The following is a 16,719-nucleotide window of genomic DNA, read 5'->3' on the forward strand; positions in this document are numbered from 1 at the left end:
TCCTGTCATTTAAATAACCTATGTTGTTATTTTTATGTCTGTAAAATGAAAGTAAATTTAAAAACCTACATTTCCAAGTAAGAAATCCATGCATACATTTTATTATAAAGTTTAAACAGAAAAACGTACACCTTTGACCTTATATTCAGCCATAACCAAGGATTTATGTTGCTCTGACTCTTGCAAGACCTTAAAAATACTTTTTTTAGTTAAAGTAGACCAGATCCCATGAGAACACAATTCCTTGGCTTTACAAAAGGATAAATCCACCCTTGGAAACAACTGAAATATCTCCCTAGGTAATCACTTCTAGATAATGAAGATACATAGGAAAGTAATTAATATTTTATAAATAAGTAAGGTTATTAAAACATAAAGTATTTGAAATTTTTCTAAGTCAAAATTAGTAAAAGTATCAAAAACAAACATTGTTGTGCCATATAGTTGTGTAAGAAGTCACTACAAAGATTAAAAGATCAACTCATAGTATGGAAAATTTTAACAAAAAAAGTAGCATGAATTGCTGTGTGTGTATGTGTACAAAATTACATCAAGAGAGGCCATTTTCCAAGAAATTGGATTTGGATTTGGATTACCTAATATATTCAAGTAAATATCTTAATAAAGGCATGGCTAAAAATTGAGGCATTTTCCTGCTTCAACCAATCCTCTGCATTCTGCTATTTGGCTCATCTTTTCTAATTGTTAATAAGAACCTCTCTTTAAAAAGAAATTTCTTTGAGAAAAGAAATTTAGAAAAATACTTAACATCCTCAAGAAATGCATCAAAGGTTTTGAATTTAGAAAAAAAAAAGATTACTACAAAAGTGGTTTAGGAGTTAAACTATTACAGCAAAACTCCTTCAGCTTATTCCCGCATAGTAAGCAATGTGTAGTAAACTGCTTCATTTCCCGGCTCTTATTATTATCCTGATTCCTCAGGGAAAGGCTTAAGTGTCTTAGACTCTCAAATGAGGGGGAAAAACTAAGTCTGTATTCTACTTCGTATAAGTGGAAATAATTATGAGACTTCTCTGACCAATATAATTTTTGCTTTGGAGAGTAAAACAAGGCCCCTTGCAACAGCCATTATTAATGACACTGATATAATTACGATTTGAACAAAGGAAATCTGCCCAGAAAAATCAATTATAAACCACTAAATGTTCTTTGGACTTTTCAGAGAGGTTCTGTGCCCATTGTCCCTCATGACCTGTCCATTAAGAGACTGGTTGGCTATACTGTAAATGGTTGCCTTCAATTATTTAGAGGGGGTTTCTATGCTTTTGTATGTCATTAAAATGGCCTGAAGAGCATTTCCTTATTGTCTTTATCCTAGAACAGAAGGGTCACTCTTGGAAAAACAGAATAATCCAGGTGGCTTTGCTCTAAAAAGCTAACTCAGAATTCTCCCCAATTAGCACTGTTTGCCATGCAAACACTCATGTTCGAAACATAAAGCAGACATTGTATGATTATCTTGCTGTCATTGAAAAATTACAGTTAAAAAAGTTAAAATAGTCCTTAGGAGGAGTAATCTGCTCCAGCAAGCAAACTTGGCTCGAGCATCTGCTTTTATCAACTCCTTTGTTTTTCATTTATCACATTGTACTTCTCTTAACATTAGTGGATGTGTCCCATTATCATCATCCAATATTAATTAGTCTCCAGATGTGAGTGGTGTTTTATAATTCTGTCTTATCTATTCCTTTGACAGCTTGAAGCTTGTAAAGCTTTCTGGAAGAAAATACAGCTGAAGGCAAAATTAGAAATGAAGACAAACTATATAAAAGTGTATAAATTGTCTCAGGCCATAATACATATTGAGGTTAAGATATGAATTTGTGAAAAAGTCAAAACAAACTTAAACTGGTTCTGTGTAATGATCACCAACTTGATTTCATATATATTTTTAATTTAATTAATTGGAATGGCATTGGTTAATAAGACTATATAGGTTTCAAGTGTATATTTCTATGTTACATGATCTCCATACATTTTAACATATATATTAAATATATAATATAAATAGTATGAGTGTGTGTGTATGTGTGTGTATGTATTTCTCCTACCAGGTTTTTGACATTCTGTTGATAGGAAGTATTTTTCTTGGTTTCATTAGAGGCCCTTATTAAAGAAGTGATCTTTGAATTGAATGAAATCTGGGGCTTATAGGAAATTCATTTGAGCAGATCACAAATATAGCTTGTTGTCAAAAATAAAATATATTTCTCAATTTCTTTTAATTGCCAAAAATTTTGAACCCATTTTTTGAGCCCAAGTACTGTAAAGTGCAGAATACAGAGTTCTAACATAATTACTCCTTTTTATTCTCATAAATTAACACCTTACCTTGTATTAATAGTTTGTTTCACTATAGGAAAAAGTAAAATATTTACAAAGACAGGAAGGGAAAGAAAGAAGAAACTAAAATGTATTAAATACTCCTTATATGCCAGATTCTGAGCTGCACATTTTTGCTACCTGTCTGACAGCAAATCTAGAATTCTTTCCTTATCACCACTGTCTCCTGAAAATTAAACATAAGACTTCTTTGCAATTTAAAGTTACATTAGAATTTGGAGTTAAATGAATTTTATAATAAAAGCCCATTATAATAGATATAACTTTAAATAATAAAAGAGAGAAAATATTTTCATCTTTGCTTAGGTACTAACTCACAATGGGGAGATATTTAATATTAACCACTGTGTCAAGACAGGAAAACAAAAGCATTCCAGGCAAAAGGAATACTTGTGTGAAAACCCAAAGCAGAGGGCGTTCAAGGAAGAGGCGGTTTCCTACAGCTCAAGTGTATAGTAAGAGAGAAAGAGGAGATGAGGGTGAAACAGTTTGCAGGAGGAGGCCAAGTTCACCCTCCCTCACTTCCCCTATCCTTGCCTCCCCAGCCACCTTTCCGTCTTTTCTCTCCTCATTTAACAAACAGCTCTTGAGCATCAACACATATGCCGTTCAGTACTGCAGATTCACGTTAAGGATAATATTTAAATTTTTTAAATAGTAAATTTGGTTAAAATACACTATTGTGAGTATATTTGGTTAAGAATGCTTAAGGTATAATTAGTTCTAATTAAAGGTTTTTGCCTTCCATGATTGTAGAATATCTTCGTGTCTTCATTAATACTATTTTAAATTTGAATGACTTTTACCCAATTTTCATTCAGGAAACAAATCAATTTTATACTACCCATTCACTGATTTTATTTTTTTTAATTCTCAAATCAAGATAGATTTTTATAAATGTCTTTCTTTGAAATGTGTGCAGTTATAATAATAGTACATTTGATTCTTAGATTTATTTTCCAAAATATTTAAGTTGGAATATTTTCTTGACTTTTAGTTATGAAAAACTGAAGTGGCACCATTTCAGCAGCAATCTCTGGCTATTGACAGACATACAAATGAATCCTCTCTGTACAGAAGCTTTCAAAATTTAGGACTCAAAGAAACCACCGACTATGATCAGACAGTAATATCACAATCAAAGAACAGCAAGCACAGGAAAAAGCAAAGCATAAATGAGTCAGCAGAAACAATCAGCAACAGATTTAGAAGCTCAAAGACTGCGTGTGTTAATGAATCATACATAGAACAGTTACATACAGAGTGTTTAAAAAATAACAAACGCAATTGCAAAAGTGGGGGGAAAGGAGCTAAAATGAAAAAATACAATTATTGTGAGGGAAAATCAACCACTAGATTAAACAACCATATGTTTTATATCTTTATATATACAAATATGATAAATAATAATAAGAGGCATTTAGTACCTTGAAAATACTGCCCAGAATTTCAGCATGAAGAGTCAAGAAAAAGGAAAATATGAAAGAGGAATAAAAAAGAAATGTGGAAGATCTATAACAAAATCTAATATAAACTGAGCTGGATTCTACAAAAGTAAAAAACAGAAGGAATGGCGAGCATACAATATTTACATGAATAATGACTATGAATTTTCTAGCACCAATGAATTCACAAAGTATAACATACCCTAAATAGGAAAAATTAGAACTCAGATCTAGAAACTTTATAGTAGAACTGCAGAATATAAAAGCGATAAAGGGGACAATTTTACAGTTAGACATATTGAAGAGATCATTGACAAAGGAGTGACAGAATTAAAATACAAGAAGAACAACAGAGAGCAGAAAATTGAAGATTATTATTCAAATTTTGACAGCAAACATTTGTTAACCCAAAGTCCTCTACGAACAAGGGTAGATAAAAACATTTAAACACATTTTTTTAAAAGTTTGTCACCAAAAGACCCATCATAAAAGAACTTCTAAAAGGATAGATTTCAATAAGAAAGAAAATAATTCCAAATGTATATGAAGCAAGGAATGTATACATTAAATAGTAAATATATACATTAATCTAAACAAACATTACCACTATAAATTAACATTACAGGAAGAGATGTCAATGGATAAAAATAGCATGCATGGGTCAAAGAAGAAATAAAAGAAATTAAATTATTTTTAATTAAATGATAATAAAAATATTACCTAGAAAAAAACATTCCATGCAGTGTAAGTAGTTCATAAATGATAATGTACTAGAAGTTCCCATATTGTAAAATAATAAGTTCTAAAAGTTAATGAGCTAAGTATCCTACTTATAAGTTTAACAGAAGAAAAAAAGAATAAAGCCAGGGATAGAAAAAGGAAGGAAATGATTATAAGAGCAGAATTGGGAAAATAGAAAACAAAGATACAATAGAGAAGATCAAGAAAACTAAAAGTTGAAAAAAATAAGTCAATTATACAAAACTTTAGATAGACCAATTAAAATAAAATAAACAGTAATCTAAAAATTAAATGAAAATAATTGTAGAGATCAAAAATATGAGTTTACCCAGTTCAATTTTATGCACATAAGTGTGAAACTTTGCCTTAACTAAGTAAAATTTTCATAATATAATATTTACTAAATAAACAGTAGTAGATAACTTGAATAGTTGTTTAAATAGTTCTTTAATATTTGAATCAATTAATAAAAATTGTTCTAGCCCGGGCCAGTGTGGCTCGTTTGGTTGGAGCGTCATCCTGTAACTGAAGGATTACAGGTTCGATTCCCAGTCAGAGGATATGCTGAGGTTGCAGATTCAATCCTTCGCCCAGGTGTGTACATGAGGCAACAGATTGATGTTTTTCTCTCACATTGATGTTTCTGTCCCTCCTTTTCTCCCTCCCTTCCCCTCTCTTTAAATCAATAAACATGTCCTCGGGTGAGGATAAATAAAAATATTTTTCTAAGATTAAGAGCTTAGGTGGTTTTAGAAGTCATTTTACCAAACTTTCAAGGAACACATTATTTCAAACACATACAAAGACTTCCTGAGAACTGACAAAAAAAAAAAAAAGAAGTAATTCTCTGAAACACATCCTATGACTGGGATAGCCACCTAACTGAAATAGAATAGCAGAAGAATAATAACTAGAGTCAAATCTCATTCAGAAACATAGATTAAAAATCCAAAATTAAATATTAGTCAACTATTACAGCAGATTAGAAGAAGAAAAAAATGACTACATTAGATTTCTTTCAGAAATGCATGGGGATTTTAACAGTAGTTAATTTATAAATGACATTATTATGTTGGCAGATTAAAGGAGAACGCTCTCATAGATGTAGAAAAGGTGCACTAACATATATTCATTAGTATTATTCTTAGGAAACTAGGAACATAAGATCAATTCCTTATGGTAATTAAAATCAAGCAAATATCCTTCTTAGTGAGGAAATATTAAACTAAATCTCCTAAAAACAAGAGCTACGGTACATGAAAATGTCTTATTATTGCTTCTCCCGATATTGTAGAATGTAACCATTTGGATTAGATTACAATATAATTATAAAATGAAACTTTATGAGTTGTAAAAAAAAACCCACATTATCCCAGATGCTATGACTCCATATATAGAAATTCTCACCAAATTTACATGCAAGTTGTTTAAATAATAAGATTAGAGCAAGGTGGCCGGCTATAAAAATTCAATTGCATTTCTACATACCAGCAGCAAACAGAAAATACAACTTTCAAAAAAAAATACAAATTTCAAAGAAAATACATTAGAATAGCAACAAAATGTAAAGGATTTGGGAATAAATCGAAACTATCTTTCAATTTATGCAAAATAACTTTAAAACTTTGTAGAAAAGTATTTTAAAACTCTTAAATAAATGGAGAATTCACACTCATGGATAAAAGAGACTATAACAGAGAGGTGAGTTCTCCCCCAAATGATGTGTAGACTCAATGCAATCTAATACAAATTAAAGCAGGTCTTTGTGTAGAAACCCACAAACTGATTCTAAAATTGGTACGGCACCTTTAGGATCCATTGCAGCATTCACATCAAAGTCCCATTTTTTCTGAACCCCGTGTCCTAAGGCCAGGCCTTTCTTTTTTATTGAATTTATTGGGGTGACATTGGTTCACAAAACCATACATGTTTCAAGTATACAACTCAACAAAACACCATCTGCACACTGCAACAGGTTTCCATCACCCCAAACAAAGTCTCTTTCCATCCCTTTATCCCCCCTCTGCCCACCTCTACCTACCCCCACCCCCTTTCCCTCTGGCTATCCCCACACTATTGTCTGTGTCAGTGTGTTATATACATACATAAATATATGAGAGAGAGAGAGAGGTATATATATATACCTATATATACATATACACACACATACACACTCACATATGTATTGTTTTGCTTAGTCCCTTTACCCTCTTTCATCAAGCCCCCCAACCACCCTCCCTTCTGACAGCTGCCAGTCTATTCCAGGCCTTTCTTGACAAATGCAGAACTCTTGTAATGGACAATATTCTCTCTTGGACACCCAAATATCTGGCCAAGGCTTTCAGAATTGCATCATCTGAGGGGTACTTTCTACCCAATCTTTTTTCTTCACCTCTCTTTTCAAGAGTCAGACCTGTATTGTGCATTGTGGTCCAAAAAGTCCCTCCTTTGCCTCCTTTCCCGTTCTATCTGCACAGGGATTTCTTTCCATAAATATCTTCACTTTCGGCATCATTTTGGAATCAGCTCCCCAGAAGACACAAACATACATACTCCTAGACATTCATAAGCTTTTCTTTTGTCATAATGATACATATTCCTTGGAAATAATATTCCATGGAAAACTCTTTGGGAAATGCTGGGGTGGGTTTTCTTTATTTTTTATTGTTTATACCAATACTGTTTTCCTCAATTTTTCCCCCTTTTCCCACCTCCAAGCTTTATTGCTACCAAGTGAGGATATTATAAAAACATAAATGTTTATTTGTTTTAGTTCCTTCATATCTTTATAGTGAGAAAATATTTTAAAATGTATGTATCCCTTTTTATTCTGAATCCTTTTTCTTTGCTTTCAGTATGAGGGCTATGGAAAAATAATCCTCAGTGCCAAAGTAAATTGCTATAATATTTTTTATTAAATACCTTTGCTCTCCTGGCCAGTGTGGTTCACGTGGTTGGACTCTCATCCCAGAACTTAAAGGTTGTGCTGATTCTTGATCAAAGCACATACCTAGGCTGCAGGTTTGATCTCCGATCCAGGGGCTCGAGATCCCCAGTCCAGGCACGTAAAGGAAGCAACCAATCAATGTTTCTCCTGCCAATTGATGTTTTTCTCCCTCCCTTCCTCTCTCTCTAAAGGCAATGAAAAAAAATGTTCTGGGGTGAGGATAAAAAAAAATTAATACCTTTGCCATGGTGTTTGCCAATTTTATTTTCACTGAAGCATGAATTTAAAGCAAAAGCTCTAAGGAAGAAAAAATAGTAAATATGTTTTGTTCTATTTAATGATCTTATGATAATATTACAAAGTTTTATATATAATTCAAATAATTGTAACCATCTGACTTCAAACATGAAAAAAATTGACAAAGTAATTATTGCTTATTGCATATCACAAAATATCCTATGCCTCACAATTAACATAGAATCAAAAATATTTTAGCAGCCTCATTCTTTCTAAATTGAAAGAAAAATTTAGATGATTTAATGTGTGTGGCAACTATGGAGCAAAATATTCCAATAAATTAATAACACCAGAGTCTCTCTCACTTTGAATCATGTAACTAGAGGTAACCTCATGGGTATCAAATCACAAATAATTTTTCCCAGGTGAGCAAATAAAATGTCAACAACATATAAAATATCTCAGGAAATTGTTCATTCACTCATTCATTGAAATAGGCTTATTAAACTCAAGTACCTATGCTAGGTAATACAGATTTTTGTGTAATAAGCCTCAAATCCTGGAATTTGCAAAAATAATCTAACTTAGAATTCATTTTCAAGTACTTCAGACTAGAACATATTTGGTTTCAAAATTATGATTTGATTTTTATTCAGAGTAATTAAATAATTCTTTTGGATGGGCATATTCAAATCAAGATGACTAAACTTATTACTTTAATGAGATGAAGTTCGAATGAACCTTTCTTCATAAACCATTCATATCGAGTCCTTTTTAAAATACATTTGTTTTAATGGTTTCAAAATGTCCTTCCTCAGTATTCTTGTAGGGGAGGTTGACTTAACAGCCTATTATTATGTACTCCTTACTGAGCTGTTAATAGCTTCACAGTCTTTCAAAGAATACACCTGCTGCTCATAAAAACATTTATGTTGCTACAGAATTTGGCTGTGTTTTAATATCATGTATTTGTAGTGACCTTGTAGAATCCATAGTGATCTGATTTTCTTAGAGCAAATAAACAAGATTCTATTTATTTGAGTATATCTATGGATAATTAGAAAACAATTTGATGCTTATAAGGGTTCTAATATTTGAAAAGTTGTTTATTTGTAAGTTTAACTTTCTTGGTAATTTTTATACTATTTGTGTTTAGATTTTTGTTCTTAAAATTCTGTTTTCTCAATTTATATATGTTGAAAAAGACAAGTTTATAATCTTATTTCTATATGTACATTTTAATTAGAACTGATGACCCAAATACTATTAGAAATCTCAACATTCACATAGAATGATTAAAAAGTAAAAATGTTAGAATTGATTTAGATTCTCTTTAAACCTTTAGTAATAGAAAATTATACATCTATAATGAGAAAGTATATAGTTTTAGCTGAGGAAGTATTCTGCAGTTGTTCATGGTTGAATGCAAAACAAATTAACTGTTTTGGGCTAAGCTTCAGTTGGCAAAGGGAAATTGCTCCCCAAACCTGTGTTTGATCCTTCTGTTTCACACAAGGACATTTAAGGAAGGCAATCGGTGTGATCATTACTTCCATATGTCCCTTGATTCTTGTGATTTCATGAGTAAAGCACAGCAGGTGGATGGATGAAATGTTTCTGTCCTATCTAATTTAGTTACACCTGAATATGTATACCTGTTACAACTGCTGTTATTAACAACTCCATAGTAATTTCCCTCTTATTTAGTGAATTATGCATCCTAACATTTTTATCTTAGCATGTTTAACAAGTTTATATCTTTAAAAGACTACCATATAGTTTTTCTGAAAACTTAGATCAATTGTTGATTAGTTCAATTAGCACAGCAATGAAGATATTTTATTAATGTTCATCTACAATGTGGCAAACAGAGTTAGCTGACTGCAGTCTAGTCTCTGTTAGCTCCAGAAACTTGTCACATTCAAGGATTATTACAAATCACTATTTTTAATCTCAGAATGGTCCCATTGTACCTATGAAGGCTATGTTAACAACTATTAACTGGCCATGCCATCAGGTACAAGTAACTGTTTGGGAACCAAGTAACTGACCCTAAAGGAGAATCTGTCATCTGAAGAAATCTCTAGACAGTGGTGTTAGTCTCACAAACAGATCTCAGCTGCACACATAATCACCTTTAGGTGACTGGGGCTTTAGGTGACTGGGCATTTGGATGATTTAACCTATTAATTTTCCTGACATGGAATTAAAAGATGAAATTTCCTGTGGTCCTGGGTAGTTAATTTACTAAATAACCAATTTAATTATGAACTATATAATGTAATTATTTAATTAATGATGGAACTTCCATCCACTAACTTGCAATATAGTTCATTATTAAAATACTATGTCTCACTCTGAGAAATGTTTCCACAAACCACATGGACATGTTTTTAAAATTATCAACAACAATAACCATTCTATCTTACATCTGAAAAGGATGTTCCAGTTTAGAAATCACATTTGACCCATCACAACAATATTGTGAAATGGATAAAGCTGAGGCTTTTATGTCCATTTTTTAATATAAGGATGCTGTAGCCCAGTAATACTATGATTATGACATGCTTAAAGTCATCAGTCTTGTGAGTCACAGCAGACATGCTTCTTCAAATTCCAATCCAGTGCTTTAATTAGAAAGGTCACTTAGTTTATCAGTGAATATAGAAGGTCCTGTTGAAACTACATCAGAATCAGGAATTTCAATGTAAAGCCTTGAAAAGCTTTTAGCTTTTTGGTCTCCCAAACTCATGATGACAGAAAAATTGAAATGAAAATGCAAATGAGGGAAAATGACTTTCTCATTCTTTCTAGTTTGCCTTCATAGAGGAACTTAGATACATAATTTAATTGCTGTTAATAGAAATAACCATTTATTCTTCTTAATGAGGCTTTGTTCTTACACTGTAAAAGGAAAAGGTGGATAAGGTTCTTGATATCAGTGGTATTTGATAAATACTTAATATCCCATGAAATAGTAACAAAAATATAATCTGTTTAAATCTTTGTTAGACTAAGTACTTTGAATATCAGAGTGTCTTATACCATAATTAAAATTGTCAATTATTTATGTTATATAGTATCTACATTAACTTTTTTCCATCTCTGTCAATGTAGTAATAAAAAAGGAATATAAAAAATCTAACAACATATAAAGTTCTTAGTGACATGTAACTGTATTTCACACAATACTTGATATAGGAAGCTACATACTACAACAAATGATAGCTCAGAATCCAGAGCTAGTCTCTCTGGAATCAAATCCCAGCTCTGCCTTATTGGGTGACATTGGGCAACTTACTTGACCTCTCTATACCTCAGTTTTGTCATCTTTTAGACTTACTTTATAGTGTGTTTTGAGGATTTTTCTGGGTATCAGGAGTACTTATAGAGCCTACAACATAGTACATACTATCAAAGTATTAACATTAAAAATTTTTTAACCACATTATGTTCCATTTATACTTTCAAATGACTTGTTTTGACTAATGTAACCTGTCATTTCAGGTAAAAAATGTTATAATCCTTCCAAAGTATCAGATAATTGGGACGTTTAAGTTCATTAAATTTTATGTGTTAAAACAGACTCTTCAAAATTCCATCAGCCAACCTAGTGACAAAAAAATAGGATAAATTATTTCATAAGAGATTGGGGACTATGAATTACAGATTAATGTTCAATTACTTGTTTCAGGTACTTATTACTGCATAACAAACTACCCCCCCCAAATGTAGTGGCTTAAAAATAACAATTTATAAGTATTATATCTCATAGATCTATGGATCAGGTATTTGAACCAAACAGAACAGAGGCAGCTAACCTCTGCTCCACAATTTCCGGAACCTCAGCTGGGATGACCAAAACGTCTAGGACAGGAACACTTGGTGACTGAGAGTACATCATCCTCTCGCTCTCTCCTCCTTCCCCTCTCCTCTCCTCTCTCCAAGGCTTCTCCAGTTGACTACGTTGGGCTTCCACATAACTTGACAGTCTCAGGTTCATTCTACTTCTTGGATTGCAATGCAGAGCTTAAAGACAAAGTGGAATCTGCCAGTTTTCTCAGAGGCTGGAGCAGTAATTGTCAGCTCTTCAAGTCTAGCCCACTTTGTTGGTCAAATCCAGTTATAGGTTAGACCAGATCAAGGGGAGAGAGCAGAGACCTTACTTTTCAATGACAGGAGTGTAAAAGAATTTACAACCATGTTTAATTTGCCATTCTACTTCATTTTAGACCTGCAAAATATTACATTATGTGCTTTGCTTCTAATTTATACTAATTTAAAGATAATAATTTTTCAGTATTGGGCCAAAGAAAATTTATTAATTTTGAATACATATGTGATTCTAAAAATTAAAAGTCAATTTAAATAATTATATATGGAAATATAAGGTAAAAATAGTTAATTTCTAAAAGTAAAGCAAAAAAGGAAGAGATGTAAATTTCCCTGTTGATACAAATAGCAATATTTCATCATTCTTATTTCTGAGTGGTATTCCATTGTGAATATTCACAATGTATATTTCTCATATCTTTTTTTATCTAATCAACCATCAAAGGACACTTAAGTTGTTACCATGTCTTGGCTATTGTGAATAATAGCCAAGTGAACATGAGGTTTTTCTGAAATGAATTTATATCTTTACAGATAAGTGTTTTCAAGTTTTTTCAGGTAGACACTCAGAAAAGGGATTGATGGGTCATATGGTAGCTCTATTCTTAATTTTTTCAGTAACCTTCATACTGTTTTCCATAGTGGCTCCACCAATTTACACTCCGACCAGCTGTGTAAGAGTTCCCTTTTCTCCACATCCTCTCCAACACTCATTATTTCTTATCATATTGATAATAGCCATTCTAACAGGTGTGAGGTGATATCTTAGTGTGTTTTGATTTGCCTTTCCCTTGTAAGGAGTGATGTTGAGCATCCTTTCATACATCTCTTGGCCATCTACGTGCCTTCCTCGGAAAAGTTTCTTTTCAGATGCTCTGCTCTGATTTTTCTTAATTCAAGAACTTGGACACAGCATATAACACAATATAAATTCATTTCAGAAAAAGTGTCAGTCTAGTACAAATACATAAATTTTTCAAATAAAAACCAATTAGTAAATTTTAGAAGAGAAAAATTTCACAAGGAAGTTTTATTGTTCTTTGAATCTGGACCATACATTGGTCTGTGCCAGTATATTCATTACAAATAAAATAAAATTATACAGATCAAATTATCCAAATTGAAAATAAGAAAATTTCAGCCTGTCCAAGGAAAAAGCAAGCATACTGGCACCACGAACATTCAACTACAAACTGTGAATATTTAAAATGGGCAACATTTGTGACCAAAGCCAAAGAACAGAGACATCTTCACTGTGGTAGGATTATCTTTCCTTTTCTAAAAAAAAAAAATTAATTACAGTTGACGTACAATATTATATTAATGTCAGTGTAAACACAGAGACTAAACATTTAAATAACTTACTAAGTATTGCCCCAATAAGTCTGGTACCTATCTGGTACCCACGTAGCTATTACAATACTACTGACTGCATCTCCTCTGCTGTATTTTACATCTCCATGACTATTTTGTAACTATCAGTCTGTACTTCTTAATCCCTTCCCCTTTTTACTCATTCCTTCACCACCCCTGCTCCAATCTTACAATAATCAAGATGTTCTCTGTATCTATGAGTTTGTTCCTGTTTGGTTTGTTCATGTATTTTGTTCTCTAGATCCACATATAAGTGAAATCATATGTCATTTGTCTTTCTCTGACATATTTCATTAAGTACAATACCCTCTAGGTCCATCCGTGTTGTCACAAATGGCAGCACTTTACTATTTTTATGGCTAAGTAACATTCCATTATATATATGTAGTACTTCTTTATCCAGCCATCTGTCAACAGACACAGGTTGCTTCCATATCTTGGCTCTTGTAAATAATGCTGCTATGAACACAGAGGTATGTATGTCTTTTCAAATTAGTGTCTTGGATTTCTTCAGATGAATACCCAGAAGTAGAAATGCTAGGTCATAAAGTAGGTCTAGTTTTAATTTTTTGAGGAACCTTCCTACTGTTTTCCACCATGGCTACACAAACCTGCTGAAGGGTTTCCTTTTCTCCACATCCTCGCCAGCACTTGTTGTTTGTTGATTTGTTTATATGGCCATTCTGATAGGTGTGAGGTGATATCTCATGGTGGTTTTAATTTGCATTTCCCTTACGATTAGTGATGTTGGGCATCTTTTCACATGTCTATTGGCCATCTGCATGTCCTCTAGGAGAAATGTATATTCATGTCTTCTCATTTTTAATCAGATTTTTAGGGGGGTTGATGTTAAATTGAATGAATTCCTTATATATATATATATTTTTTTTTTGTAGACCAATTGCTTATTTTTTCTTTTGTTTCCTTTGCCTGAACAAACATGTCAGAAAATATGTATATATTAGTAAGAGTGATGTCAAAGAGTTTACCACCTATGTTTTCTTCTAGGAGTTTTATAGTTTGGGGTCTTTAATCAGTTTTGAGTTTGTTCTTGTATAGGATATAAGAAAGTGATCTACTTCCTTTCTTTTGCATGTGTCTGTCCAGTTTTCCCAACACCATTTATTGAGAGACTGTCTTTGTCATAGATTAATTGACCACATAAGTGTGTATTTATTTCTAGGTTCTTTATTTTGCTCCATAAATCTATGTGCCTGTTTTTATGCTAGTCCCCTGCTGTTGATTACTATAGCTTTGTAGTATGGTTTGATATCAGGTAGCATGATACCTCCAGCTTTGTTCTTTTTCAAGATTGCTTTGGCTATTGGAGATTTTGTGGTTCCATATAAACTAGGATTATTTGTTCTATAAAAATGCCTTTTATATTTTGATAGGGATTGCATGGAATCTATAGATTGCTTTGCGTAATATGGAGATTTTTTACAATATTAATTCTTCTTATCCATGAGTACTAGGTATGCTTCCATGTATTTGTATCTTTTTCAATTTATTTCTTGAATGTCTTATAGTCTTCCCAGTACAGGTCTTTTACTTTTTTAGTTAAGTTTATTCCCGGATATTTTATTTTCTAATGGGATTGTTTTTTTTTAACATTTTGCAATTTTTACTTTTTTATTGTTCTATTACAGTTGTCCCAATTTCTGCTGTTGCTCTCCCCTGCCCTGACCCTGACTCTCCCACATCCCACAGTCAGTCCATGGGTCATTTATACTTGTCTTTTCACTAGGCCCTTCCCCTTCTTTCCTCTCTTACCCCCCACCCCTTTTCCCTCAGGTCACTATCAGTTTGTTCCTTGTTTCCATGCCTCTGGTTCTATTTTTCTCATTTGTTTGTTTTGTTCATTAGGTTGCTATTATAGGTGAGATCATACAGTATTTGTCTTTTACCTCCTGGTTTATTTCACTTAGCATAATACTGTCTAGTTCCATCCATGCTGTCTCAAACAGTACGGGCTCTTCTTTCTTTCTGCTACATAGTAATCTATTGTGTAAATGTACCACAGTTTTTTGAACCACTCATTTACTGATGGCACTTGGGCTGTTTCCAGCCCTTGACTATTATAAATAATCCTGCTATGAACATGGGGGTACATAGGTTCTTTTGAACTGGTGTTTCAGAATTCTTAGAGTATATGGAATCATGGGGTCAAAAACCAGTTCCATTTTTAGTTTTCTGAGGAAATTCCATACTGTTTACCACAGTGGCTGCACCAGTCTACAGTCCCACCAACAGTGTACTAGCATTCCCTTTTCTCCGCATCCTTGACAGTAATTGTTTGTTGATTTGTTAATCATGGCCATTGTGACCATGTGAGGTGGTATCTCATTGTGTGTTTTCTTTATTTCTCTTTTGGATACTTCATTTTTGATGTATAAAAATTCAACTGATGTAAAAAATTCCCTTTTTTTAGATAATTTACTCATCCTCAATATTCCAATAAATAGAAATTCCTTAAATGTTTTACTGCCTTATGTACATTTTCTCCTTTTCTGTCTGTGTGTTACTATTGTCACCAAATTTATAATTCTTATGATACACTTTTAAGAAAAGCATTAAGGAATTTTGAGATGGAGGAACTTTATTCATTGACCAGTATCAAACTTTAAACATTTAATTGTTGCTTGAATGCCATTAAAAATATAGAGCAATAAGGCCAAGAAGAGCCCTGGCTGGTGTGGCTCAGTGGATTGAGCACTGTCCTGCAAACTGAGAGGTTGCTGGTTCGATTCCCAGTCAGGGCACACGCCCAGGTTGCAGGCCAGGTCCCCAGCTGGAGGCATGCTGGAGGCCACCAATCAAAGTATCTCTTGCACATGGTTTTCTCTCCCTCTCCTTCTCCCTCCCCTCCCCCTCTCTAAAAATAAATAAATAAAATCTTTTAGAAAAAAGCCCAGAAGAAAAATTTATATACCAAGGTAGGTTATACAAAGATAGATGAAAAAGTAAAAACTGAATAAATATTAAGGTATATGCATTAAAAGATATTTCAGCACAAATGTGGGGGTTTTTTTTTAAGTATATTGTGTTGTAAAGTATTTTTTGGCAAGTAAAATCTTGGCTTTTCTCCACAGTGTTGCTAAGAAAACAAGCCAGCTACACTGACAAAATATTATTGCATTTTGATTCCAAAAGTACTAAAAGCCAACAAAACAGTTTTCTCATCTCTCATTTGAACTGTCATTAATAGTGCAAACTAATTTAAATTGCTTAAACAAAACTTAAAGAGCAATTAATTTATTAATATCTTTATTCAGTCATTTGTCTAATATATTATGAGAGCCTGCAATAGGCTAGCCACACTACATTAAACGCTGGGAATATAGAAGTTAACAGGAAAACAAAGACATACAACATTTTTTTAAAAGACATCTCACAGCATCTGCAGAATTACTTTAAGGCACAAGCCTATCATTGCCCTGGATTAAATGTACCACCTACTGAAAAAGTCTCCTAAAAGAAAGAAATATTCTCTTACAC

General features: G+C 32.7%; 1 protein-coding gene across 2 annotated transcripts in view; it reads left to right on the forward strand.

Moving 5' to 3' along the window:
- EPHA6 (EPH receptor A6) overlaps positions 1-16,719 on the forward strand; it is an 876,611-nt gene that overhangs the window by 527,253 nt on the left and 332,639 nt on the right. The window lies entirely within an intron of this gene.

This window comes from Desmodus rotundus, chromosome 2 (assembly GCF_022682495.2).
Source record: "Desmodus rotundus isolate HL8 chromosome 2, HLdesRot8A.1, whole genome shotgun sequence".
Classification (NCBI taxonomy): Eukaryota; Metazoa; Chordata; class Mammalia; order Chiroptera; family Phyllostomidae; genus Desmodus; species Desmodus rotundus.